At 50.3% G+C, this 9,939-nt stretch overlaps 1 long non-coding RNA gene across 1 annotated transcript; it reads left to right on the plus strand.

Moving 5' to 3' along the window:
• Positions 1 to 1,018: 1,018 nt before the first annotated feature.
• LOC148109123 (uncharacterized) lies at positions 1,019 to 5,595 on the plus strand. Its single transcript, XR_015726192.1, has 4 exons — positions 1,019 to 1,556; positions 2,384 to 2,427; positions 2,886 to 3,005; positions 3,981 to 5,595. It is a non-coding gene; the product is annotated as an uncharacterized LOC148109123 (long non-coding RNA).
• Positions 5,596 to 9,939: the final 4,344 nt, after the last annotated feature.

The raw sequence follows: 9,939 nt of genomic DNA on the forward strand, positions 1-9,939 counted from the left end.
AGGCTTATGCACTGAACATTGCGTAAATCATTCAAGCCTTACAACCACCACTTTATTAGTCCCACTTTTTTCTTGAACACACTGAGACTTTTAGAAATGACATCACTGGGGCCCCTGGGTGGCTCAGTCGGTTGAGCATCTGACTCTTGATTTCAGCTCAGGTCATGATCCCAGGGTCGTGAAATCGAGCTGCACTGATATCAGGCTCCACACTCAGTGTGGCGTCTGCCTATCCCTCTCCCTCTGCTCCTCCCCACCTCTGTCTGTCTCTCTCCGTCTTCTCCCTCTCTCTCAAATAAATAAATAAAATCTTAAAAAAAAAAAAAAAAAGAAATGACATCACTGTCCCAAGAAAATCAGCCGGTAGATGGCAGAGCCAGGAGGAGGTGACTCCCGGGTCCACACTGTTCTGCTTTCGAGTTTGTAGAAATGAGGAAGTGAGGCTCAGAGAGGTTCAATAGGTGGTAAGTGGTCAGATAGGTGGTCAGTGGACAGATTAAGTGAGGATTGGGACCTAGGTCTGCCTGGCTCCAAAGCTGGGCTATTCTGAACCCTGTGCCCTTGGGAGAAAAGTCTTGTGCATGAGGACCCTGGAGCCAGTCCTCCCAGGATGAAGTGATGAACCCTATGTTAGGGACTTTTTTTTTTTTTTTTTAAGATTTTATTTGTTCATTTGGGAGAAAGAGCAACAAGTGGAGGCAGAGGCAGAGGGAGAAGCAGACCCCCCACTGAGCAGGGAGTGCGCCCCGCAGGGCTCAACGTGGGGCTGGGGTCATGACCTGAGCCAAAGGCAGACTCTTAGCCGACTAAGCCACCCAGGCGCCCGGGACTTTTAAAGTTATAATGCACCAATCAGATCTAAGGGTGGGGGTCATTAGGGTCATGGTTGCTAGTGCCTGGCTTGCCAAGTCTAATTCGGGAGGCTGAAAGACCGGCTTCACTGTATCCGTGATTGATTTGGTTACATGAGACAGAAGCCCACTCCAGCTCGTTTAAGCACAAAGTGTATTCAGTACGAGGAGTCAGGGCTATCTCACAGATCTCAAGGGCAGGCGAGTCCCAGAAGGACCTCGCTCCTGGGACTGGCAAGCCGTCAGGACGGAAGGCTCTCTGGGAGCGCCCGGCTTCCCCCCACCCCGTGCTTCTCTCAGAGCACTGGTTTCCTTCCTTTCTCTCAGATGAGTGTTCTAAGCAGGTCTCCTCTGCGAGGGTATGTTACCTCACCCGACTTGTACCTGCACCCAACTCTCTGGGCTCTCCTCATCGTACTTCTAACGTTTGGGAGCCTGACTGGCCAGCCTGGCCTCTGGAGAGGTTCCCTCTGAGGCAGCTGCCCACCTCTGGCCAGTCAGCTGGATGAAGAAGGGCTGGATGCGTTGAACAAAGATGGGCCTCGTTCTCCTTCCCTGCCCACGTTGGGGTCCAATAGACACTTAGGGACCAAGCAGGTACCCAAGAAGACATCTACTTCCCTTTGGCCTGTCCCGGGGAGCAGGAGGAGGCCAGCTGGCTCGTTTTTCTGCCTAGTCGTTTCTCACTGCCAAGCGTCTTCAGGGGTAAGTTTTCTCTATCAGGGATCCCAGCGCCTCCGGAAACTCCAGAAGATTCTGGGAGAGTCTAGTGAAGTGTGTGTAGCTTGTGTTTTGGGGCTGTTTAAGGCTCCCGAGGACTTGACTACTTGTTTTTCTTAGTCCCCGAAGGGCAGTTTACAGAACAATCCCAAGGGATTTCCTGTCTCGCCTCCTGAGCCACTGCTCAGAAACATGACAGATAAACCTGCGGCTTCTGACCAGTTTCTTCTCCCACTGATTCCATGGGGTCTCTGCGTTTTTCTTTACTGGGTGTGACTCTTTGAACCGTAGACTTCTAGAAGGTCAGGACTGGAAGATCATTGCATCCAAATGCCATCCACCTCTCCAGTGGGGAAACTGAGACACAGAGAGGAGAGATGGGTGGATGCAGAGACACCGAGGTGGTCCGGGAGGGGACTTTGGGTAGTATGTGGACAAACATGATGCCGTTCTCAGTTGTGCTTAAATAAACTGCACTATTGCCCAGACTGGGGCTAAATTCACTGAAGTAAATAATGCTGGAGAAGGCAGAGTGATGATAGTAACATGGCATGAGTGAAGTTTAGGAAATACTTCATTGATGAATAAGTGAGTGAATGAACAGATGAATGAATGAATGGATGGATGGATAGATAATGGGCAACAGTAGAATCTTTGGGTCTCGTTTCCTTATAGACTCAGAATTACTTCCCGGTTCTTGTCTTTCAAGTCAGAGGGTCACCATGGCCCACAAGACACCAGCCCAGCCTCACAGGCACGGAGCCTCTTACTCTGTGAAACAAAAGCTTCACCATGTTGTTCTCCTTTTTCAGGTCAGCAAATTCCAGCCTCAGGGCAACTGAGTCTACCTTCCAAGGTGGGTGTCTTAGGGTCTGGTTGCCCAGCTCCCTTTGGGGACTTGTCCGTAATCTCACAGCAGGGAGGGTCTTGAGGAACAAGATGAGGGTCTTTGGCTTTCCCTGGGTATCTCTAAATGCCAGCTCTCTTTCTTGGCAAAACCCTGGGCCTGAGCCAGGACTGAGTAACAGAGGGGAAACCACCCTGGATAGAAGTGGGACAGGCCTGAGTGACCTTGGGCAAGTCCCTGCCCTCCTGCACTGGCCTCAGATGCTTCCTCTGATAAACAGAGTTTAACTCCACCTCTGTTCACCCAATAAACATCTACTGAATTCCTACTTCATTCCTGGCATTTGCTTGGCACACGGGCAGATAAATGGAGGAATTAGACTCAGCACCTGGAATAACCCAGTCAGGTGGGGGGTGGGGAGAAGGCACATCTGACATATAATTACAGATACTTTTGGTCCGTGCTAGGTGACGTGGACAGTCCTCACCAGGTCTGGGATTCCCAGAGTGTGTCGGTCCAGGGAAGGAATATGTGATTGACTTGGCAAGATTACAGGGCTGCACCCAGAAAGGTGTTGGCCCTTGAAGGTAAGGGCAGCCCTGGCCCAGGTCCAGATAGCAAACCTGGGGAGCATGGGCTTTGGAATCAAGCAGATCCAGCTTTCAATCCCGAGCAGAGCTGGAAGTTTCATTCTCTAGGCCTCAAGTCTCTCCTGTTATCAAAGGAGGACGATGCCCCCAAGCTCCTTAGGACTTAGGAGGTTCCGCAAGATGACAGAGTATAATGTCAGGAGGCTGGCGTGTTGTGTGTGGTTCCACCGTCCAGCCGGGGTGGGGGGGGTGGAGGAGCTGGACACCTGCGCCTTCTGTGGGACAGGACACACCCACCCCTTGCCTCGCTTAGCTGGCCTCCCCAGCAGAGGACATGCAGACCCAGCACAGAAGGGACTTGCCCAGCTCTTTCTGGATCCCATAAATGCTGCGATGGGCTTTCCTCCTCCCAGGCTAGAGTCCTTTCCCCCATGCCTCTCTGCTTTCCTGATCTGACTGTGAACTTGCTACATGCCTGAGCCAGGGAGGAGACCGGCAGGGCTGGGGCCATGGGTGGAACTCCTCTAGGGAAAGCCTGGCAGGCTGCAGATTCCTTCCTCTCTCCCCAGCAGCGCAGGGCAGCACTGGAGCTGTCTCCTCTTGCCCCACAACTTGCCGAGGACAGGGTGACATCCTTCCTCCCTTCTCAGAGGCAGGACTGGCTGGCTTCCTAGAAGCAGGCTCCAGGTCAGGCCCAGCGTCAGACGCACCCAGGGGAGGCAGGAGGAACCTGCTGGTGGGGGGAGCACAGGGTGGCCTGGAGCCCCAGCACAGCAGTGGAAGGACAGGTTTGCCCACATTCTTGGCAGGCCCCAGGATTGCAAAGCACTTTCTGTTTTTGTCACCATCTGCCAGTCACTTACTCTGCCAAGGCCACAGTGCATCAGGCTTTTCAGAGCACGAAGCCCCTTCCAACTGCAACTTTCATTCCTCACAGCGTCAGAGATGGGTATCACTGGCTCTCTTTTACAGATGAGGAAATTGAGGCCCCCAGAGGAAGAATCGCATGTCCAAACTCAGATGGACTGATGGAAACGGATGAACGTTTCACCGAGAACCTACCACGAGCCTGACCCGTTCCCGACAAGAACCATGCCTCCACGTTTGCCCCACTTGACAGAGGGACAGACCAAAACCCAAGCCGGTGAAGGCACATGCCCGGGGTCCCAGAACTAGTAAGCCCAGAGCCAGGATGTGAGCGTGGGTCTGCCGGGCTCCGGGTCCTGCTGTGCCAGGGTCATGCCTATAGCACGTGGCAAAGCTTGCTTGCCACCGGGTCTCACTCCAGAACTCTTGCCTTTCCCGTGAAACTGCATTGCCTCAATAACTTTTTTCGTGAGTAACTGGCTGATACCAAATGACCACAATGTGACTCGAAGACATGCAGACCCAGGACAGAAGGGACGTCGACCTCATTGCTGTCTTCATGGCGAACGGAGCCCGGCCAGCATCGACATTGTACGGCTCAGACAAGCAGAAGTAAGACTTGATTTCTTCTACAACTGAGCCCGACGCGATCACAGCTCCCTTCCCTCCAGTTTTATTTCTGGGTGAACGTTTGTTCTCTGCACAACAGTACAATGCATGATCCTGCATTTTCTTTTGTTATAAAGGACATTTGGGGGCAATCAGTAAAATCCGAAGGATGTCGACAGCTTAGAGAGTAGTACCGGATAATGGTGATTCCCTAATTTTAATAATTGTTCTGTGGGTATGTAGGAGGCTGTCCTTGTTTTTAAGAAATACGTGTTGAAGTAGTTAGGGGTAAAGAGGTACCCTTTCTGTAACTTTTCAGAAAAACTATACACACACTGCAGAAAGCACACGGTTACGTGGAGTAAAGCAAATGTGATAAAATGTTAACATTTGGGGAATTGGGGTGAAGGGTATCTTGGAATTCTTTGCACTATTCTTGTAACTTTTCTATAAATCTGAAACGATGTCAAAAGCAAAACATTTAAATTAAAAAATGTATCCTGTTGGGGGGGGGTCAAATTGATGAGGGAACGGAAGGCAGGCTGAGGACAAAGCAGAAGCTGACACCCTGCAACCCCCCCCCCCCATGGGATGTATGCGACATCCCTCAGGCACTCCTGGCTGCCCTAAAGGACAAAGAAACAGTCCTTACTACCTACAGCCCATTGACAAGTCCTTGAAACAGGCATGGTGACATTCCTCTAGGAACTCAGCTGCCTTGATGTTAATACTTTGCTAAGGGCAAAAGGCAGTCCTGGCCTGACCCCCTCCCCTCCACCAAGATCCTGTGAGTCTACTGTAACGTATAAAAACTCCTTTGGAAACTTCCTTTATCTCTAACCCCCCAAGATACGTGTTGACAATCATCCCCCAAGCCTATGGCCCACCGATATACATCTGAAGGGACTCATGACTCAGGTTTTATTAGACGGTAATAAATGACCTTTTCCCACAAGGTCCTGGAAACCTTGCTTCCAAAATTCCTTAGAGACTTACGCTATCCCTAACCCCCTCCCAACTTGAGGGTATATAATGGGCCATTTCTCACAACCCCGGGGCAGCAGCTCTTTCTGCCCACAGGTCCTGTCCCTGTGCCATAATAAACCACCATTTTGCACCAAAGACGCCTCAAGAATTCTTTCGTGGTCGTCGGCTCCGCACTCCACCCCACTGAACCTCACCTATAGTCCCCAGCCTCATCAAAATCAGGATCCAAATTCTATTAGAATTGCTCCATGTCTTGGTGGTGCTCAGTCCCCAGTCTCCAGGATGACATCTGGTCGCAGAACCTTCTGTGACACCGGGGCCCTTGGGCCTGGGCTTCTGGGCTTGCTGGCCCTGCTGGCTGCCTTGTCCCATTGGGTCGCTGGTATCAGCTTCACTCCCCATCACTTCTCTGCTGGCATCGCTGGTCCAGCCTGGCTCTGGGCCCCGAGCATGACTCTGCCGTCATGGCCTGTGGTGTCAGGGCTGTGCCCTCTGAGCCCTTCTCATCCTGACCCCAAGCCTTTCACAATCAATGTCTTATCTGTGCTTGGATACGCCCCACTGGAAACTTCTGATGCTTACCAGCACCCACAAAGGCCTTCGGGGGAGTCAGGCCCTCTGTGAGTCAGTCCCATCAGGAAAACGGAAATCACACTGGCTGTTTTCAGAGAGAAATCTTAATATAAGGAATTGGCGAAACAGTCCTGGACAAGTGGAAAAGCAAACAGTGAGATACTGGAGGTGTGGCTGCAGGAAACAGATACCGCCCCTCGGGATGGGAGGACAGAGGGAGAAGCTGAGATTATTAGATCCTAGAAACTGGAGCCCCGACCCCTGACGAGGGCGCCAAGTGGGGCTGGTTCTGGGAATGTGTAAACCAGTGGTTACTGGAAGCAGTTGCCACCGCCAGGGTGAAGGGCTGCTGGGAGGTGAGGCTGCCCCAAAGGACGGGCAAGAAGAAAGCCTCCAGTCTTCTGCCGGGATTCCCGTCCTGCGCTCTCTAGTGCCCCCTACGGACACAGCCTGCCGTGGAAACAAACGTCTCTGGACAGAAGAGAGAGGTGGGTTTGGGGTTAAGAGCTCACAGCTTAATAATTGGCACCGACTGGGAAGGGGCGGGACGTGGCGTGGAGCTGGGCAGAGTGAATGTGAGGTCTTCTCCCTAAAGAAGCCTCGCTGCCTTTGCACAAGCACGGCTTCCATGTGGGCCCCGGGGCCCTCTGTGAGGCCATGTCCTCTCCTGCACCAGGGGAAGCCTCTTGGCTCTGGGCTCTTCTATCTGCTTCCACTGGGTGTTCAGCGGGGCAGAAGATTCGAGGGGCCGGCTCCAGGCTCGAAACCCATGCTCTTGCTCTCCTGCCTCTCAGGTTTTCAGCCCAGATAGGAAGAGCTCCCTGTCTGACTCGAGAAACTGCCTGCTCTCTGACTTCAGCAAAACTTTTATTCTCTGGGTCGTCCAAGTTTTACTGAAAGTTTTCTATGAACGTTTATTTCAAGAGAAGAGTCTAGAATCCTGGAAAAAAAATTTTTCCCTCTCCTATTTATGTTGACTCTTGCAGTTGAATGCCTGGCTCTTCAAAGCAATTCTGCTTCAGACTCTTTCAAGAGTCCAATTTGACATTCAGCGGCGAACAATGACTTCTTTCTCCAAGGCTGTTCTCCTCCGCCCCCTCAGACAATGAGTGAAGGGCCGTTAAACGGCAAGAAACATTTGGGCGAAGAAAAAAAAAAAACCTCAATTTAAAAATTCCCAATATTATCCTGCTCCAATAACACAGACTGAGCACCAACTATGTGCCTGGCCCGCGCTGAGTGCCGCCGGCGGCCTCCCGCTAGTCCTCTCAACAGCCCCGGGAGCAAAGTACAAAGGTTTCTCTGACTGCAGAGCCTGAGCCTTTCCCCTCACCGCGCTCACCGCCCTCTGGGGCCAGTGCTACCCTCTCACCTCAGGGAAAACGGTGACTGGAGGGGGGGGTGGCTGAGCAGACCGGGAATGAACACAGGTCTGGAACAGTCTAGCCCTGGGCAGGTCGCGTAACCTCTCTGCATGTAAAGTGGGGATGTTGTCAGGATTTAAGGTAATACCTGGGAAGTTCTGGGCCCAGGGCTTACAAAACAACAAGTATTTGATGAATGGTAATGGCATTACGACTGCTACTAATAAAAACAATAATAAACAGTGTTTCCTGACACAGGGCCGGGCGCTTAACATGTGGTAATTATTTCAATGCCCGCCATCTCCCTCCATTCACGCTGGCAGACGCTCCCTCCTTCCCACCCAGCCCCACTGGGAAACCTCACAGTTTCCGCGCTCGTGCCGGGCTCCACCCCGAGGTCACAGCTCGGAGGGGGACTGAGGCCAGCCGCAGGAGGACACCAACCGTTGCGCTGGCCTGTGCATCCGTTGGGATGGTTGGAAACATGGACGCAGCCCATGGTGTTTCGTGAGTGGTTTTTCTTTCATTCAGCTCTCTGAGTGCTGTGTAAACTACAGCTCCCAGTCTTCGTGAGGGGGCACTTCTGTTGTGTCACTGAGCAATTGGAAGGCTTTGTGAGTTTTGTTATTCTGTACACCAGTATTTTAGACCTACCCACGAGTTACAGAAATGGTACAGAGTTCACCAGCTTCCCTTACGTGACGTCGTGTTTCATAACCACGGCTCGTTCATCAAAACTGAGAAATTCACATTGGACAGCACTATTAATTACAGCTTTTATTCGGGTTTCACCAGTTTTCCCACTCATGTCCCCTCTCGGTTTCAGGATGCCATCGAGGGTCCCACACTGCATTTGGTCATCATGTCTCCTTAGGCTCTTTCAGTCGGTGACTGTTTCTCAGTCTTTCCTTGTTTGTTTCTCATGATGTTGGCTTTTGAAGAGCACGGGTCAGGTCTGCCGTGGGATGTCCCAGAGGCTTTGTTCCAGGTTTCTCATGATTAGACCGGGGTTGTGGACTGGAAGGGGAAGAATGTCACGGAGGTGCGGTGGCCTTCACCTTGTGTACTAGCTGGGGCTCTATGATAGCAAGGTGTCTTATTACCGGGGATGTTAACCTTAATCACTTGGCTAGTGTCACGTCTGCCAGGTTTCTCCCCTGTAAAATTGCTATTTTTTTTCTTTTCCATACTTTAGAGGTGAGTCATTAAGTCCGGTCCTGGGGGAGAGAATTTAGCTCTGCTTCCCAGAAGGAGAAGTATCATCAGAGCATCTGTGCACATCTTTTAAAGCCACTACGGTAATTAATATTTTGAAGAAGATACTTTGAGGCTTAGCAGATATTTCATTTCTCCTTAAACTTGCCCCTACTGTTGTGCCTGCACCCGTGACCTTGCCTGCAACAGTTAGTAACATGCTATAGAGGAATACTTTCAACATAAAAAAAAATACCGTGGTATCCATTGTTTGTGAAAATTTTTTAATGTCAATAAGCTATTGTGAAATCAGTTTTTATATTGTATAAACCACAAGAAAATCTACACGATCTAGCTGGATTTAAAACATATTGTATTCAGGGCTGACTCAGAGCTGGGACCCACCAGTGAGGGCACATTGGTTTGGGATTATTGAAATACTTCTGCCCTCATTGGTAAATAATGACTGCCTCCACCCTACTCCACGTCCCACCCTCCCCCAGCCTTTGGAAATTTCTCCTCATGTCTCTGCAGTTAAAAAAGAAAAGAAAAGAAAAGAAAAGAAAAGAAAAGAAAAGAAAAGAAAAGAAAGAAAAGAAAAGAAAAGAAAAGAAAAGAGAAAAAGAGAAAAAAAGCCAAACAAACTCTCCAGACATTTCAGTTATGAGTACATATGGAAGTTTGTTATCATCTCGCTGCAAGGGGAAAAGTCTCTGGCAGGGCGATTCACAGATTCACCCTTGGGAGAGACATTTTATGGGAAAAGAGAGGACTAGCATAATTTTTGTTAGATTAGCAAGAAATAAGAAAATAGTGTCTGATTGTCAGTAAGGAGGGAGCATGGGTTAATTGCAATGGGTTTCGGGAGGATTTTGCAGATTTGACACCATTCAGCACCTAAAGCCCTCATTTTTGCCACAGGCCTGGAGCCGTCCTCCTCCTTCATCCATAGCTCAGGGCTAGGGACCTTCCACTCCGTCCTGGGCTGGCTGCAAATACTCAGAAGAGAACGCAGGTTTTGCATATATGCACAAGCCATGTTAGATAATCAGCCTGAAGTTCGCTCCAGGTACAGTTTGATACGACTTCAAAGAAATGAACCTCAGTCTTCATAAATTAGGGGTGTTTTGAGGCTTCGAGATAATGGAGGGGAAGTTTTTAGCACCGTGCCTGGAAAATAATTTGATAAATGGGAAGGCTATTCCTAACAAAGATAAACAATTATTTATTTTTTATTTTTTATTTTTTAAGATTTTATTATTTATTCGACAGAGATAGAGACAGCCAGCGAGAGAGGGAACACAAGCAGGGGGAGTGGGAGAGGAAGAAGCAGGCTC

The sequence above is a fragment of the Ursus americanus genome, chromosome 12 (genome assembly GCF_024610735.1).
Source record: "Ursus americanus isolate L20-20 chromosome 12, mUrsAme1.1.p, whole genome shotgun sequence".
Lineage (NCBI taxonomy): Eukaryota > Metazoa > Chordata > Mammalia > Carnivora > Ursidae > Ursus > Ursus americanus.